Source organism: Apus apus, chromosome 2 (assembly GCF_020740795.1).
Source record: "Apus apus isolate bApuApu2 chromosome 2, bApuApu2.pri.cur, whole genome shotgun sequence".
NCBI classification, from domain to species: domain Eukaryota; kingdom Metazoa; phylum Chordata; class Aves; order Apodiformes; family Apodidae; genus Apus; species Apus apus.
The window spans coordinates 57,620,732-57,639,801 of NC_067283.1; the positions used below are offsets into that span (position 1 = coordinate 57,620,732).

General features: G+C 44.5%; 1 long non-coding RNA gene across 2 annotated transcripts; it reads right to left on the reverse strand.

Annotated features, from left to right (window-relative positions):
* Positions 1-2,508: 2,508 nt before the first annotated feature.
* Positions 2,509-17,249, reverse strand: LOC127380475 (uncharacterized). 2 transcript variants are annotated; one of them, XR_007888512.1, is made up of 3 exons: positions 17,094-17,249; positions 12,036-12,144; positions 2,509-4,054 (listed from the first exon to the last, which is right to left on the reverse strand). It is a non-coding gene; the product is annotated as an uncharacterized LOC127380475 (long non-coding RNA). The 2 variants fall into 2 exon arrangements; XR_007888513.1 differs by lacking the exon at positions 17,094-17,249 and adding an exon at positions 16,837-16,868.
* Between the last annotated feature and the right edge of the window lie 1,821 nt (positions 17,250-19,070).

Below are 19,070 nucleotides of genomic sequence, written 5' to 3' on the forward strand. Positions count from 1 at the left end.
GTTAGTCTGACCTTGGTGATGGGGAAGGTTATGGAACATATAATCTTCAGTGCCATCAAGTAGCACATAGGCCCAGTCATCATGGGTTTATGAAAGACAGGTCCTGCTTGACCAGCTTGATCTCCTTCTATGAAAAGGTGACCTGCCTAGTGGACGGGGAAAAGTCTGTGGATGTTGTTTTCCACAACTTTAGCAAAGTCTTTGACACCATTTCCCATAGCATTCTCCTGGAGAAGCTGGCTGATCATGGCTTGGATGGGTGTACCCTTTGCTGAGTGGAAAACTGGCTGTATGGCCAGGCCCAAAGAGTTGTGGTGAATGCAGTTAAAATCAGTTGGTGGCCAATCACAAATGGTGTTCCCCAGGGCTCAGTGTTGGGGCCACTCTGGTTTTACATCAGTGATCTGGACAAGCAGATCGAGTGCACCCTCTGTAAGTTTGCAGATGACACCAAGTTGGGAGGGAGTGTTGATCTGCCTGTGAGCAGGCAGCAGCTTTAAAGAGGGACCTGGACAGGCTGGATCGATGGGCCAGGGCCACTTGTATGAGGTTCAATAAGGCCAAGTGTCAGGTCCTGCACTTGGGTCAGAACAAGCTCAGGCAATGCTACAGGCTGGGGGCAGAGTGGATGGAAAAATACCCGGCCAAAAAGGACCTGGGGGTGTTGATCGACAGGAGTAGGGAAATAATTGTACTCTGCACTGGTGAGGCTGTTCCTCAAATACTGTGTTCAGTTTTGGGTCCCTGACTATAAGAAGGACATTAAGGTGCTGGAGCATGTCCAAAGGAGGGCAATAAAGCAGGCAAACGGGCTAGAGAACAAAAGGCTGAAGGAACTGGGATTGTCTAGTTTGGAGAAGCAGAGGCTGAGTGGAGACCTTATCACTTTCGACAACTACCTGAAAGGAGGTCAGAGTGAGGAGGGGTTTGGTCTTTTCTCCTAAGTAACAAGTGATAGAACAAGGGGAAATGGTCTCAGGTTGTGCCACTGGAGGATCAGATTAGATATCAGCAAAAATTTCTCTACTGAAAGGGTTGTTAGGCACTGGAACAGGCTGTCCAGGGAAGTGTTTGAGTCTCCATCCATGGAGGTGTTTAAAAGATGTGTAGATGTTGTTCTTAAGGACATGGTTTAGTGATGGACTTGGCAGTGTGCTAGGTTAACTGGATAATCTTGAAGGTCTTTTCCAACCAAAATGCTTCAATGAACCTATGATACTTTTGTACTTTAACACATTAGTGCAAAATTCAGCTTGCCAAACTCTTTCTTGGCAGAAATGCAGATAGTTTAAATACAATAATTCATCATAGCACAAGGTTTATAGATAAAATAGCATAGTTAGAATCCAGCAAAAGTTACCTGTTTACCGAGGTATGTTTAAATGCTAGGGTATTACAAGGAAGTTTTCCATCAGCCAAAAGTGTCCTATATCTATTTAAATCACAGCTGTATCTTTTACAGCAGTTGCCTCCTTTTTCTTTTTTTTTCAATCCCAGGAAGAAATATGTGGACAGGGGCTGCAGAATTATTGAGGCCATCTCCTAACCCCTAGCGAGGACCTCTGCAGGCAGCCATTCCAGAAACTTAGGTTTCATCATAAGTGATTTATGTCTTTTCTCTAGCCAGCCTGTCCTCTGAATTTCCCTGCAAGTCATCAACAGCTACATACCACAGAACAGTCATCTTTTCTGTTTATGCATCAGTGGAGTCTGAAACGGGATACTTCAAATCCCCCTCTTATTTCCAGTGCACTGACTGGGTCACTGCTCAGCTGGACACAATCTTGCTCAACAGGCTGTGCTTGCCCTTGCACCCCTTGCCTATCATGATTTTGCCCAGTTCTAAATGTCATGGCTTATCTTGCGTTCCTGGGCCTTCTGACTTACAGAATATGGCTGGAAACGCCTTGTTTCAGTATCGAAGAAACACTTTCTGGTAACTTGGGTTGAAAGGCTAGTGTTAGAACACTTGCAGTTAGCCTCCTTCTGTCTCCTGTACCCTTCTCAGGCCCCACACAGTTCCTGGCTGTGGCACACACCAGTAAACACCTAGGGCAATTTCGGATGTGTAAGCATTTGCTGTCTTGCTCCTTCAAGTGTCCAGGGGCAGTGATTTCCTGTTTGAGGTCCATGGCACTGCACACTAGGGTCTGAAGGGTCTTGCTTTTAAGGGCCCTAGCCAAGGCTGCACTCCTTGCAGCACGTGGCAAGGGCATGTGAACGGTTCCTCTGCTGAGCAATGTGCTAAAACATCAAAAAACCCTGTGAAGTGAATCAGTGTCCTGGGTCATATGCACTACATCATTTCTTGTTGTGGTAATTCTAGATATTTGAATTCCATCAGTGTGTGGAAATCCACCACACACCTGAAATACAAAAGAGGCTAGAAAAAGTGTGAGAGTAAGGAAACAGTAGCTCTGCTTGCAAATTCTTTATGTAGACATAGGCCTAGAGTCTTTGGGAGTGATATCTTTGAATTTTAATCTTTATTCAACATTAAAACTCCACTGAAAGGTACAGGATAATTCATCAAAAGCCTAGATAAATGAACAAATAACATTTTCCAGATCTAACTGTGCTAGCAAATGAAGTTACATTCCAGAGCAATCTGTCATTGTTTCCTGCCAGAACTAGTGGAAAAGTTGTTAGAGGGAGAGTTTTATCAACCCCTGCTTACTCACCAAGACCATACATGCCAAGATTTACTATTTCAGATGTTCCAGTTAATGGAGGTTTGCTTGGTTTGGTTTTTAAAATAAACTGGCCAATCAAAGAGGTAGTATCCTTTGCTAGATATGTGGTACCAGCTGTGACACTGAGCAGGGAGCCACAGCTTCCTCCACCAGTAAGAGCAGTACAGCTAGTACAGGGACTGTGCTTTTTGTCAGCCTGGGTTAAGGGATGATGCAGAGAGAAGCAAAGAGGAGTTGGGTAAAGAGGTGTCCTGTCCACAGCTAAAGCAGTAGCTTGGAGCAGAATAGCAATCTGACTCATGCTGTGCTTGTGCTATAGCCTGGCTACTTCAACAGCACCCAGGGGAGCTCTGTCACCACTGCAGCAGGGATGGCAAGCTTCTGCACCCATGCCATCCCAATGCGCATCTGTTGGACTTCTCACCTTCAGAGAAAGAAGGCATGAGAAAGAGTTAAGAACAACGTCTGCTTTTCTGTTCTCCTATAATGAAGGTTAAACTACAGAACTAGGGAACTTCTTACTGTAGGTTTTGTTATATTTTTCTGTTTATCTCAGTACTTTTAACATTGAATGGCAAAAATTATGTCAGAAGTATTCAATGCAGTATCAAGACTATTTTAATGTATTCTATTGCACAAAGTCTGTATAAATTCTATCATTAAAACAAACACTGTCATAGCAGTACAGCTACATATATTCTGCAGTATTTTGATCAATGGGACATAGTCTAGCTGGAGGCCTGTATGGAGCGGAGTCCCTCAGTGTCGCAAGCCAGACACTCAGGAACTGTGCTAATTGTTGTGTTAATACTATTAATTGTTATGCTAATTATTAGTATACTAATATAATGCTAATAGGTATGTTGACTGACTGATTCTATGGTTAGAGGTAGAGCGACACAAGCATACTTTGTCCAAAAGGTGGAGCCAAGAACACTCTGAGGTCTCAGCTTTGTCAGAGGTTGTGGTTTAATAACCAAGTTTCTTAGGCAGCCAAGGGAATTTGACTCCTTGGGCACCAGAGCTGCCTTGTAAGAAAGATGCAGCTTCATTACGCTGACTTGTTTCCTGTTTGTCTAACAAATGGTGAGAGATCTGCTTTCAAGTATCTGTGCATTTATGTAGTCTGTCTCTTCAGAGGGCTAAATCAGATCTCATCCTTAACATACGTACAAAAGCATGTAACTAAATAAATGCACACGGTCTGAGTTGTGCCATCTATAGCAGAAAGCTGGGTGAAGTAAAATGGCATGCAGTTTGAAATTAATGATATGTTTTTGTGTTGTATCTGTTAACTACAGGTCATATTAATCTTCATTTCCTCTTGCATTCTGCATCTTATTTGAGTCATCTTCACCCACCTGCAGGGAAAAACACAGAATAATTTTCTGAGGAATTAACGAATGATGGCATGGTCTTCAAATAAACTCAAGGCTAATACAGATTTTGAGATAGGATGAAACAGCAATTAAGACTTTGACATCTTAGTCCTTTAACTAAATTACTTTTGCCTGAAAAGTTCCCCCTGTTTATATTTCAAAGACACATCCTCCAAGATGATAAAGCTCTGGCTCTTCTAAATATCCCTCAACTCTTTCCCTGTCATGTTCTGCAGGCGGAGACCTGGTGTGAGTATGTTGTTGCAAAGACCAAGCTGGAGGGAAGCCATGGAACGTAGGTGCTAGTCCCACTCATTCCACACCAAGGCCGCTAAAGCATTTCAGTATTTTCAGGGTCTATAAGAAGCTTTGAAAATCACCTTTTAGAAAGGAAAGCTGATTAGAATGTGTACAATCCTGAAAGTCAGGTCGCAAAGGAGTTCCAAGCGTGGTAGTTGTTAGTAGGAGAAGAATAAAAATAGAACCAAAGAGTAGTTGTTTATATGTAAGAACATAAATAGAATGTATCGGTGCTATCAATGTAGCAAGTGTAAGGAGGTATATCATATATTATTGCACAAAGTATGTGTGGCCCTCCACACTCCTCAGTTACAATACACCTGTGCAAGGTACTTGATTTATATTTTTTGGCTACCTACATCTATTTACATACCTTGATTTTGAAAAGCTCTACAGATGTCACTTGAAATCCCTCTATTTCCATCTCTTCAATAAAGGTGGGTAGTGCAGATTAAATACCTTGTCCTTACTTAACTTTGGCTCTTAGGTAGCATTTCCTGCCTGGAAACTCTCCTTTCAATAAAAATTAAAATGCATATTGAATATATATTTTTTCACACTTAGAACTAATTTTGTTCATCTTAGTTTCACATACCTTTACAGCTCTTTCCCCCTTAGTTTTACATGTTCAATGCCACAAGGAAATAAATTGAATGGTCATCCAGTTCTGATACCAGTTGAAAGAGGGATCGTAATGCATTGGCAAAGGAAAACAATCTGACCTTATTTCTTGCCACAGTAGCATGGAAAGACTGAGGGTATGCAGGGAATGGCATAGACTGGCTCTGTAAATCTCTGCCAGATGTGTAAAGTGCTCTCTCTCTGTCTCATGAGTGATCCCCAGATTTGGACTCTCTGATATTACTGCATTACAATTAATATAAAACAGCAAAAAAAGTATTTATTGTATACAAACAAGCACGAAAAATACCTCAGAATTAATAACTGGAGTTGTTAGAAAACTGATAGTGTATGATTGCTACAGAGAATCTTCACTGGTTTTAGTATTTTTGCACCAGCTAAACTTAATAAAGAGAAGACATTAGCTATGTACACAACTGTTCCTAGTGCCAGAAATGACTGCTTATATGGCCAGACTTTTCATGCATGGGGGGATGTAAATTTGGCAGTCATGAAAGGGTTGTCAAGCAGTGGGACAGGCTGCCCCTGGTGGTTGAGTCAACATCCATGGAGGTGTTTGTAGATGGTCATGGCTTTGTAGTGGTGGACTTTGTAGTGTCCTAGGTTAATGGTTTGACTTGTTGATCTTAAGGGTCTTTGAGAGATTTATTATTCTTTTTAATCAAGTATAAAAATGATAAAGAATCTGGAAGAAGGAATAACATGGTAAGTTTTTTGTTTATTTTATTTCTAAGGCAGAGTAAAATGGAATGTGCCACTGTTTGGCAATGTTAGCAACAGGAGACAAAAAATACCTGTATCAATAAAAAAAGCTGTTGTGAACTTACGCATATATGGCAGAGATGTTTACTGGAAAATGTATAAAAAAAATTTCTGCATGTTCACACTTTGTGTGTGTGAATTTCCAAACTGCAATACTGGAACAGGTTGCAAGGATGTCAGGGGTGAAAGAAAGGGGTTTGGTTCCCTCTGCATGAACTTTACAGAAACATAGAGAGCATGCAGGATTTCCTCACTACTCCTTACCAATGCACCAAGTGACATTTGCTACTATGCTGCTTATAGTGAGGTCATCCTCTTGGAAATAAGTCCCAAATTGTTTTGGGTTCTTGAATATCTTTCTCCTTGCACTTCAAGAGCTCTTTTCCTTCTTTGGCTTTCACCCTTGTTATCTGTTCTGGTTTGAGCCAGGATAGGACCAGTTTTTCTTTCTTGTAGTTGTATTTTCAGTTATGTCTCTTCTAAGTAGCTGCACTTTCTGAAATTAACAGCATGTTTTTCAGCCAGTGTCTGCTTGTAGGACTCGTGATGCTTGATGTTTGCAGCTACTGCTGGAAAATGGTGTGCAGAACCAAGGCCACTGCTTGGTTCTGAAAAACATCTTATGTTCTGGAAACAGAAGGGAGGAAAGGGGTCACACCTTTGTCTGTATCGTATTAGTGGCTCATAGTCACCCTGTCATCTAATCATGCCTCCAGATACTCTTGCCTACTCTCATGTTTCCAGACTGTAGCAGTAGTGCTACATGGTGCTCCACATGACATCATGTACCTATTTCCTCAGAGCAGATTTCCACATACAGTTTATTGGGGCTATCTCGTCTCTCAGAGTTTCAGCTGATATGGATTATGGGGGCTGTAGAAATATAGCATGAGATATAACCTGTTCTGGTTCATGGATGCCATGAAATCCAGAATATGACATGAATAATTAATTTATCCTTAGGAGAAAACAGGAAGGCTACATCTATTAAATGATGGTTTTCTACAATTTAAATTCAAAATATCTGACTATGGCCTTTGCTGTTTCAAATATTTTATGACATCGAAGCATGAAGGGTGTAGGTTGAGAGATGTGTTAATAAGACTTTCACCCACCAGCAGCCTGCTATAGTTCAATTCTATGCATTCATGACTGGCAGACCCAGTTCTCCAGTAGACACTGTGAGGGTGGGCTCTGAGCATGAAGCTTGTGGTGTCAGTCTAGTCACTTTCAAAATGGATATCTGCCTTTTAGGAAAGAAAATTACCACTGCTGGCATTAACTAAGCTTTCATTTTGGAAGCTTAAGTGGAGAAAGTGCCAGATCAGCCCCTATTTATTTGCTCCAGCACTTCTGGAACATTCTCTCTTAATTACCACACCATTTACTATTGGTTCAGTTGTCCCCTACTTGCTGTGTAAATTAGCACACATGCTCCTTGCAGGTGGGGTGTGTGTGGGGGATCCTGAACTGGATCATTGGTCATGATCTCTCCTGCTGTCTTAAACTCTTCCCGAGTTACTGTAAATTTTGCTGGCTTCATGCCTTGTGGCATAATGTTTCCTTTGTTATTTCTCAAGGTTCCTCCTTAGGCTCAGTTCCTGTTCCTCAAAAATCCTCCTATTGTATGCTAGTGTGGACCACCCCTTTCTGAGAGGTCTCACTTCAGGGCAGAGTCCAGAATGTTTCTGTGTTTGAGACATTTATCGGTAGAGCCCAGGGAGTTTCCATTCCCTTGCTCTTGCCAAGTTCCGTCTCCCATTGCCACGTGCACCCTTCTCAGCAAAAGGTTCTCTGTCCCAGGCGACCACAAGACAATAGGAGTGTCAGGACCACTTCCTGGGTGGGCCTGTCCCATTCATTTGGTCTCATAAAATGACTTATTTCAAACAAGCCATTCATAAAGTCATAAATTGGAAAGTCATTAAAAGTGCAAGTTTTGAAGCTGCAATTAAGGAGATTTTATACTGGGTTCCTGTCTGGAGAAAACTTTCCCTTTTGCAAAAATTCCTCAGAATAGTTGTCTTTATAATAGTTCTTAAATACAACTTGAGTAACAAAATTACTTTGCCTGGCTTCCACAACAGAATTTACATTTTCTTTTTTAATTACAGCTGCTGCCCATTAATAAAAATAACATTATTATGAGGACTAAAGCCATAACTGTAACTGTCATAAGTTCAAAAAGGACAATTCTGTTACTAGGAAAACAACTGTCAGCCACAGCTTTTCATCAACCAAAACCCCCAAGTCCTTCTCCTCAGGGCCGTTCTCAGTCCATTCTCAGTCCAGCCTGTAACTGTGCCTGGGGTTGCCCCTGCCCAGGTGCAGGGCCTTACACTTGGCCTTGTTGAACTTCATGAGCTTGGCATGGGCCCCCCTCTCATGCCTGTTGGGGTCTCTCTGGATGGTCTCCCTTCCCTCCAGCATGTTAACCACACCACACAGCTTGGTGTCATCAGAAAACTTGCAGAGGGTGCACTCAGTCCCACCATCCAGGTCACCGACAAAGGTGTTAAAACAGCACTGGTCCCACTACTGACCCCTGAGGAAAGCTGCTCATCACTGGTCTCCATTTGGACGTCCAGCCATTGACCACTAATATTTGAGTGCGACCATCTAGCCAGTTCCTTATCCACCGAGTGGTCCATATCTCACCAATTTAGAGATCAGGATGTTGTGCAGTACAGTGTCAAACACTTTGCACGAGTCTAGGTAGATGACATACCCTTGTCCACTGATATTGTAACCCCATTGTAAAAGGCCACCAAATTTGTCAGGCACGATTTGCCCTTGGTGAAGCCATGCTGTTTGCCATCAACTACCTCTACATTTTCCATGTGCCTTAGCAGAACCTTCAGGAGGATCTGCTCCACAATCTTGCTGGGCACAGAGGTATGACACTGAATAGCCTCTAGTTCCTCAGGTCTTTTTTTCCCTTTTAAAAAATGGGGGTTATGTTTCCCCTTTTCCAGTCAGTGGGAATTTAACCAGACTACCATGACTGTTCAAATATGATGCAAAGGAGCTTTGTAACTTCATTCATCAGTTCCCTCAGGATCTGCACATGGTCCCATGGACTTGGGCACTTTAAAGTTCTTCAGATGGTCTCGAACCTGCTCTTCTAGAGAACTTCCTCTTCTTCTATAACTCTGCCACCTGATGTGACAGATCTTTGACCTGCTTGCATCTTTTCACAGGTACTGGCTTGTGCCTCAGGAGGAAGATCTGGAGGTTCATTGCAACCTGTCCCTGTCCAGGTGTCCTCCTCTCCCAGGTCTTGTGAGTGCAGGTAATTCCTGGCAGTTGGCTCTGCACCTGTCCTGGGCTGAGAAGATGCCATTGTGCCCCTCCTGCTTCTGTGCCACTTGGACACATCCGGCACCAGAGCCCATCCCCTCAGCAAGTGCCTTCTGCAATTTCTCTGCAGTTGCCTAGGAAATAATTCCTCTCCAAAATTTGGAAGATCTTTGAGGATATTTAGGAGATCAAATGACCTTCATTAAGGCTTTTTGTTCTTTGCAAGCTCCTTGCATCTCCTTAGTACCTCCTTAGCAATGCACTAACAAAGCAGTTTCTCTTCTCAACTCTGTCTATGCTGTCTTCTCTGTAAGACAGACGTGTTTGCTTTCTAAACAGAAACAAAACCAAGGTCACACACCTCAGGCTTTTGGAAAGCAGAAATTGTAACAAAAAACCTCACTGCTTTTCTTATGTGTTTTACTGTACAGCATTATCTGACACATCTAAATGTGGAATGATTGACCTGCATTTCCACACAGAAGACCTGGATGGTAAAGAAAACCACTGCTAGTGAAATACCAGGAAATAGAGCAGAGCAGCTTAGTTAGTTCAACTTGTCCCAAGCTATTGTCTGTCCTAATCCCAAGCCTTGACTTTTCCCTTGGTGTAAGTGACCAGTCTTTCTTTGTACAGTCTCAAGGGTGTGGAGTTCTGCAGATATCCCCCTGCCCAACAGGACATGTGAGATGCAGTAAAATATAGAGGCCTTAAAGATCAAATTCCAGGCCACAGGAGAGCAAACTGTGGGCCTGCTAAGCAGTGCAATGAACTGCAGAAGATCCTTGTTATCCTCCTCCCCTCTCAGTTCTTATTTCAAAACTCTGCAATGCTAGTTCACTTCTTTCCTTTCTTTGACAGAATAAAATAGTCTTAGAAGGTTTGCTGGCAAGATTTTAGTTAATATTTGATTAATATAATATTAGTTCTTAGTTTCCTTGCTTTGTCAGCAAGTGTCTATGATCTTTAAAATGTTATTTTCTTTTTAGAATTACTTCCATAAATTTTTTTGCAAACTGGATTTAATTCTTTATCTTTGCATTGACAAAGATCTAGGCCAGGCCCCTGTGTGTCTTGAGATTTGTTCTGAAGTACCTTATAGACAAATTACTTAGCCAGTCAGAAGCCTTCAGTAACTACATGGACATAGGAACTTCCCTCAGCCAGCTGGCAGGAGAAAGAGAAACATTCCAGAAGAGCTTCTTGCCTCCAACTGCCCAGCGCTTCCACCACCACTTCATCAAACAAATAGCTTACGAGCATGATTGGAAGTACACCAAATTGAGGCTATTTTGAACCAAGGGAGAGGAATACATTCCAGACTCCTGGGGCCTTGATTGGGAATATGCAGCTGCCAGCCCCTTGTCTCTTTCTAAGGGAGGGATCCAGACCAAACTCTGCCACTGGCCACAGCGGTAGCAGTGTTACATTTGTGCATTTCCCTGCAGTACTTGCTTTGAGCAGTTTGTTGGGCAGTCACTGTTCAAGGGTGGTATTCAGGCTGAATGAATTTGTCCCTTTTTCCTGTTCTACAATGAAGATGATGCATATAGAGATGCCTGCATATACAGAGCCCAGTTTTAGAGGGAAGTGAAATGCATTTCACTGATAAGAGTTATAAATTAGCTCAATAAATTCTGATCTGGTGTAGGTGCTGGTGTTTATTTTTGTTTTCTTATTGTCTAGTTAAAGGAAAGAAATGTGCCTGCATTCAAATAGTTCCATGGTTGACTGAACTGTCAAGGCTGCCTCCAGATCTGTGTTCACTTAATCACATGGACTGTTACCACGGTGAACTGCAGGTTAACAACAAACTTCCAATTGATTTTGAAAGGTTAACCTCAGAGTTTGACCAAAGGTCAAATTTACTCTGGCAGCAAAGGTAGGAGGGCTACTACTCTGTAATTTTGCCTACCTACTGGTAGGCTGCATATTGTGGCTGCATCGGACCTTTACATTGCACTCAAAGGCTAGAAAATAGATAAATAATGCATAGCCCGTTTTCCCCCATATGAACCCATGATTGTGCTTGATCTTAGTTTTCTGTGGCTACTTCTTACATTATTCTTCCTGTCCTTTACAATCACATCAGCAGTCTGGATTCACAGAAATAGGCTTAATTTGAATTTGATGGCATGTCTCTCTAAAGTGTTGTCATCCTTCTTGCCTACTAGATAAGGTATTTGGTATGCATATCTGTACTGAAATGGAGAGATCTTCTTGCTTTTATTTTCTTAGCAGGTTCATCACAGCTCCAGATAGTCAGGACTACAAATCTGTGCTGGTTTTTTTTCCAGAGAACTCTTTTTGATTGTGTTTGAAAAGTCTTTTAGGTGATTGTGCAAGTCAGGCACAGAACAATGTTAAAGCAATTAAATGAAATTCAATGACATCTCAGTTTAAATAACTCTTCACAGAGCAAGCACAGAATCAGTTGTTTTAAGAATCTGTACATATGCCTTGAAGGAAGGATTGTCTTGTCCAGAACTCCACACACTCCCAGGAAAAAGAAAACATAGAGTTTATAGCTGCAGGGGTCTGAGCTTTCAGTTTACTTCCCATGATTTAAATATCTGCTGAGACAGGTGCCTTACATGGGCCTTACATGACTACATGGTTAAAAGAAGACAGATTTCCCTGGCATCTAGAATGGTGGTGTATATGTAGAGTAATATTTTTCAAGTCTGTTGGTTTAAGTCTTACTACTGTGAGACCTTGTAACATTTCAGCAACAAGGCTAGAGAAAACAACACATCTTTAAAACAGAATGAAAGTAAGTTAACGTACTGCTATTAGCAAAGCTCACTAACCATGAGCAAATGGATCATCTCTCTCTCTGTTTTGGTTTTGATACAGAGAGATACGAAGTTGACTAAGAAGTGAGTACTCACAAAACAATCAAAAGTTTGGAAACTAAAATGAAAATAAAGTATTTTACAAAACAAAACAATCAGGTTACCTTTAAACAGTCATTGCAGATTTAAGAAAAAAACAGTGATGGAGAGATTCATGTATCTTGACCATTCTGATTACTGTAGCTAGTCAGTGTTTCAAGTTGTTTCATGACCCTGGAAGATAAATAAGGCATCAGGTTAGCTTCAGACTTGCACACCACAGCCACATAAATATCTGTATTTGGAAAGACAGGGCTACAAATAGAAAGTGTTGAGTCTCCTGCTGTTCCCAAATCTTATTCTTACCAATGGACCTGTACCTCACTATGCATCCTTGCGCTTCCCAAGCCCAGCATGTTTGATCAATCTGGCCACTTATTAGGTACTACCATTTTATCTCCCCATCATAAATAGCTGCTCCAATGTCTTGTCCTAAATGAGCCTCTGCAGTGTTTTGTCACCATTAATTGGCAAAATGCTTTAGACCTTCCTCAGAAGAAGAGGAAACTGACACATAGTCTTACTCTGTCAGCAGAAGGCCATCCAGGGCTGCTCTGCATGATAGGGTTCTGATGCATTCTTCATGGGAGCCTGGCACTTGTTGTGGAGAGGAAGCTTTTGTACATATTAGCCCAACTTTTTGGTTTTTTTCCCAAGTCATGTTTGCTCAGTAATACCAAGATTAAGAAAATGCAGATATTAAAACACACTCCATCAAAGAAAAACAAATGTTATCTCAGAATCACAGACTCATAAAGGCTGGAAAAGACCTTCAAGATCATCAAGTCCAACTATCTGCCCTACAACCCCTAACCACTAAAGCATCTCCCTAAGCACCACGTCCACCTGTTTTTTGAACACCTTCAGGGATGGTGCCTCCACCGCCTCCCTGGGCAGCCTGTTCCATTGCCTCATCACTCTTTCTGTGAAGAAATTTTTCCTAATATTTAATCTGAACCTCCTCTGGTGCAACGTGACCTCACTTCCTCTTGTCCTATTGCTAGTCACTAGGGAGAAGAGGCCAACACCCACCTCACTACAACCTCCTTTCAGGTAGCTGTAGAGAGCAATGAGCTCTCCCCTCAGCCTCCTCTTCTGCAGGTTGAACAGCCCCAGCTCCCTCAGCCTCTTCTCATAAGACCTGCTCTCTAGACCCCTCATCAGCCTAGTTGTCCTTCTCTGCACCCTCTCTGGCACCTCAGTGTCCTTCCTATGCTGCAGTGCCCAAAACTGCACACAGTGCTCGAGGTGCAGCCTCACCAAGGCTGAGTAGAGGGGCAGGATCACCTCCCTGGTCCTGCTGGTCTCACTATTCCTGATGCACGCCAGGATGGTGTTGGCCTTCTTGGCCACCTGGGCACACTGCTGGCTCATCTTCAGCCAGCTGTCAATCAACACCCCAGGTCCCTCTCTGCTGGGCAGCTCTCCAGCCACTCCTCCCCAGGCCTGTAGCACTGTTGGGGGTTGTGGCCAAAGTCCAGGATGTGACATTTGGCCTTATTGAAACTCATACAATTGGCCTTGACCCATTGGTCAAGCCTGTCCAGGTCCCCCTGCAGAGCCTCCCTGCCCTCAAGCAGATCAACACTCCATTCCAACTTAGTGTAATCTGCAAACTTACTGAGGGTGCACCCTATTCTCTTGTCCAAATCATCACTAAAGATGTTAAACAGGAGCAGCCCCAGCACTGAGCTGGGGAGCACCACTGGTGACCGGCCACCGACTGGATTTAATTCCATTGAGCACAACTCTTTAAACCTGGCAGAACAATCAGTTTTTTATCTCTTTCCTAGGATACCTAGAATGCAATTATCTTATTAGTATTTTTTGTAATTACAGCAAAAGAGCTCTTCACTGCTATAAACAAGGACTAATTGTCACAACTTGACTAACCAATAAGTAAAATAGCTAAGGGGCTAGGTGTGTTGTACTTTCACAGGTGGAGATGCCGGAAACGTTAATTGTGGTGCTGCCAATTCTGCCAAGCTGTATTTGCCAACAGAGGGACCCAGGGCCAGCTCTGCTTAGCTGTGAAGTCTCTTATCAGTATTGGTGCTGGTATGATACTGATGACAAGGACACCAGGAGCAGCACAGTCATTTCTATGTATCCCAGAGCCAGCTTTCTGTTCAGTTGTTCCTTGTCCACAATTGACCTTTTTCTCTATTGTATGTTATCCTTAAAGTCCTTTCTTGCTTCTGATTTGGTTTAAAATGACTGTGTTGTTATCAAAATGGCACAAACATAATTCTTCATCTAACAAACCCACTGTTTTCCCCTTAGCCTTCACCTTGTTCCCTAATCTTTTCTCTACACTCTTTCCTGCATATTCTGATTTCTGTTGCTTACTGTAAGCTTTTACTTCCCAGTCATGCTTCAAACCTTGTATTTGGCAGAGTTCCTTGTTTCTTTACTGTCCAACATGTTCACGGTTCTCTTTCAGAAAGTTTAATCCAAATAAATAAAACTTATCCCTATGAGAGGACTTTCACTGAGAAAGCTTTGCAACGTTGCCACTTCAGAGTCCCACCAAAGGACTTTCACTGAAGCTCTTTGCCCACCTCAGAGTCCTAACAAGGACTTTCACTGAGGCAGTTTTAAAGCGAAGTTAAGATGATTTATGTGACAGTTATAAGAAGTTATGGATAGCCACTGATAAATTAAATGGCTGCATAGATTTTAGGTGAAGATAGTAAAGACTACAACTAGGTCATAAATAATTTTTGTGATTGGTACCTTCACAGGCTCTTATTCCTTATTAACTAAGAGAGGGGAAAAGGACCAGTGTCAATCTTGATGCACATTTCTCAGGTGTCATTGTTTCCATTGTTCTAGCTTATCACTACAACCCCAGGCCACAGAATCTTCATCCTGTTCCAGAAGTTGTGCTATTTGCCAGCCGTCAAGTTTGCAGCCAAGATGCACAAGCCAGGTGTCGGAGTTTTATCTTGGCCAATACCTTGGCTAAGACAATGGTCTGTTCCTTCTGCCCCTACTCCTTATCTGATGTGAGAATCACAGTAATTTAGCCTGATGTCTTTTGCAAGACAGTCCCACTGAATGGGATAGGCAGGCTGGCGCCCCCAGGGAATGCCTCGCCACGTTCCTCCATGAGTGCAGGGGGAACACCTGCCATCTTGCCATAGGCTGCAGGGAAACTTCTGCTTGGGCACCTTCTTCCCCCTTCTTCCTCACCAACCTTGGGATCTCCAGCACAGCTTTTTATGCTTGCTCTCTGCTCAGGAGTTATAGCAATTTGTTAATATGTTAATCTCAGAGGTGCAACTGTTGTCTCTCTAATGGCTCTGGCCTTGGCCACCTGAGCCAGGGAAGCTTTTTAGTATCTTCCTACAGAAGTGACCCCTGGGACCCCTCCCCTGCTACCAAAATCATGCTGGAACCAAACTAGCACATAGGCTTAACTTTCTGGCAGTGGGATGAGCTGAAAGTGAAGGCGATGATTTAATCTCAGGCTGAACAAGACCTTTAAACCTGCCTAAAAATAAATTCAGCTGCTGAATCAACTTGTGAGAGCACTGATCCAGCAGCAGCTCTGCAGGAACATTTTCTAGTGGCAGGGTCAAGGGTGCCCTGCTGCTGCCAGACAGAAACCCTGACTCTGGCTTTAAAACAATTAATTCCTCCTGTGTGCCTAGAGAGCGCTTGGCTGCATCCTGGTCAGGATGTTCGGGGTTTGTATAGATGGGCTCGCAGCTAATCTAGACCTGACCTCATCTTGACTCTGCTCCAGACAAGCAGAATTCTCCTGTACTTAAAAATCTTGCTTTGGGCTATTTTGCTGGAGCTCTTTTGGGCTATTTCCCTGGAAAACCAAGCCAGGAGAAGGGCAGCTATCATTTCTTCTGTCATTATCTGGCAAACAGGAGCTGTAATTGAGTGCTACAGTGTATGACTGAAGTCCAGCTGCAGGGTCCCCACCCCAACAAATGTGCCCACAAACAGTCTGAGTGGTTGGAAGAGAGGAAATAAATGAACATTGGACAAGTGATATCTCTATTGCTTGAATTCCACTTGATTCATTATACCTTTGCCCAAATTTTCTGCAAGATGCTATGAGAGAAGGAATTATTTCCAAGTCTGTATTCACCAAAAAGCAACTCTTCACAGCTTAAATCACATCAACAATATGTAACAACTGAAAAAGCAGAGCATAGCATGGAAAACAAAGCCTTTTAAAATATAAAAATCTAAAATCTAAAAATCCTTTTTAAAATGGAGAATTTCCAGGGAAACAACTCTTTCTGTTGCTGTCTGCCCAATTTTCTCATTTCATTACCCTGCACAGAAGACCAGCTCCTTGGCATTTTTGCAGCTTTGAAGTGGTGCCTGCAGCTCAGGGCAGGAGAAACTAGAAGCCCCCGTGGTTCCCTCTGTCTCAGCATATGGAGAGGGAAAAGACTAGAGACATCTTCAAGGAAAGATCAGTAATTTAGCAGAAATGGACAATTTATAAAATATTTTGAAATTTATAAAATATTTTAAACTTTTAAAAACTATATTTTTGATTACTTCAAATTTTAAAATACTCTGGATTGAGAGGAAGAAAGGCAAAGGAGGCAGAAGGTTTGCCCAGACCAGGCAGTTTCTGCTTACAAAAACCCTTTTCCTGTCCCAGAATGCATCAAGATGGAAGGGAACCTGCCAAAAACCTCCTCTCAGCAGAGCCAACAGCAATTCCAGGTTGGGCTGCTCAGCGCTAAAAATTGATATTTTCCATTGGAACAAAGGGAAATCTTGTCCCCCTGAATGATCAGGGAGACTCAACCGGGGGGTCGGGCGGGACACATACGCTCCCTGCATTTCCCTGCCCGTGTGAGAGGGTCAAATCCGGGCAGGAAAACCTACCGGGATAACTCAGGCTGGGGATTCATTCTCCTCACCTTCGCCCAGCCGGGACCGCTCCAGCAGGCTGGGCAGCATGCGGGGTCTGCGGCTCGGGGCGCGCCAAGGGCCGGGCGGGGCGGGGGACCTTCCCAGCTACCGACCCACCGACGGACTCCCTTCCTCCCTCCCTCCCTCCCTCCCTCCCTCCCTCCCTCACTCACTCACTCGCCCACTCGCCCACTCCCTCCCTCCCTCCCCTCTCCCACCCACCCACCTACCTGGCGGCGGTACCGGGCGGCTCCGTCCCGCACCACGCTCTTCCGTGAGGCGGCGGGCGAGGAAGAGGAGGAGGCCCGGGGGACCGGGGACACGCGTGTGTCCTCTCGCCTGGGGGACTGGGGCCCGGGGGCCCGGTCGCTGCTGCCGGCGGTGGGGTCGGGCTGCCCACGCTGTAGCCGGCGGAGGGGGCAGGGCGTCCTCCTTTTTTCCGCAGTGTCCAATGACAGGACGAGGGGCAATGAGCACAAGCTGGGAGCACAGGAGGCTCAAGCTAAACCTAAGGAAAAACTTCTTTATTGTGAGGGTAGCAGAGCACTGGGACAGTGCCCGGAGAGGTTGTGGAGTCTCGTTCTCTGGAGACATTCTAAACCAACAGGGACTCATTCCTGTGTGATCAACTGTAGATGATCCTGCTCTGGCAGGGATGGTGGACTAGAAGATCTTCAGAGGTCTCTTCAAACCCTGACCACTCTGTGACTCTGCCAGTCCCGTCTCCTTCTGAGCACAAGTGGGGACGGGGCATGCATGGGGGTGCCAGGGGTGGGGCGAAGCGTTCCTTTCCCTTGTGATGAGCAGGGTGGCATAGGACCATGTTCCCACACACACACACCTACGTGGAATACCAGGGCTACTGGTGTCCTGACACGCTTGGGGGACAGGGCACAGGCTGAGATAGGGATACACCTACCCATCAGCACGGGGGACCAAGGGGCCAGGGTCACTGGTATCCCTGACTGCTTCATGCACTAGGAGGCTGGGGCTACCCATGTCCTTGCCTGCATGGAGGAAGGGATGGGGTCTGGGTCATGAGTGAGGACAAGGTGGTCATTCATGTCCTCACCTGCAGGGTGCGATGGAGCCATGCACATCCCTGCCTGTGTGGCAGCGGTGCCACAGGACAGCTTGGTCTGGGACTTCGCACATGCTTGCCTGCATGGGCACAGGACACCGTGGGGACAGGTAGGGGAGGAGTCCCTGCTGTGCCCTGTGGTGACACTGCGATATCTGCCCCCAGGGGTGTCACCAAGTGGGAAAGCTGCAGATACCGCTGGTCCCTGTGCACAGATTTGGGATGTTTGGGATGACATCCAAAGCTGCGGAGGTGCAGCCTGCTCTGAAAGCCCAGGGCTGGCTGGTGGGGGAAGGCGAGGGTTCCCCAGTCTGTCTCACTAGTACTGGGCAGAGCTAGAAATAAACTGTGACTAGCAAGGACTAGAGAGCTCAGGCTCCAAGCTGCTTGAATGCCTTGAAGCTTCTTTCCTCTACCTGTATGGCCACACCAAGTTCTGTGGTGGGGCTGCGGCTCTCTCAGGATGCTGACGTGTCCCACAGTCCCAGCTCAAATGTGGCTTTGGGGAGAGCTTTGGAGACATTTGAAGGCTGAAGCTCTAACTTCAGGGGAGCCAAATCTGCTGAGATCAGGTGGTGAAGGAAATCTTTGATCTGGGGAAAGCTGTATGTTTTCACTCTCTGCAGCATGGTTTTTGAAGGGGTGTGAAACTCCAGGCCTTGACAGGACACAGGGATCCTCTCTGATGGGGGAAGGTAAGGCTGGGGAAGCTGGTGCTGGATTCCACCTGGTGCAAAAGGAAATAATGATTTTTCAAAGGTGGCACAGGAAATCTGTGGAAAAGTGGAGACTGGAGGGCTCAGCAGACCTTACAAAATTCCTGGAAAGCTTGATGATTGTGGAACTAATCAAAGCTTGCTTTTCCTTGGCAAGCTGCACCATGGGCTTCCAAGGTCAGTCTGGTTTCATTATGTCAAGCCAAGGAACACTCATGTGGTTTGGGAGGCAGGTGTGAGAGGGGGGCCTTTTCTGGAGAAACCTGGCAACTGGTGTCCAACACATGGGAGAACAGACTGGGGAGTTTGAAGCTGGAGCTTTCAACTGAAGCATGGGAAGGGAGCTTGTGGGACAGCCAAGAGCCACTCACGAGATGCCAGTTCTCCTTGGGTATGAGTGCTTTAGTCCA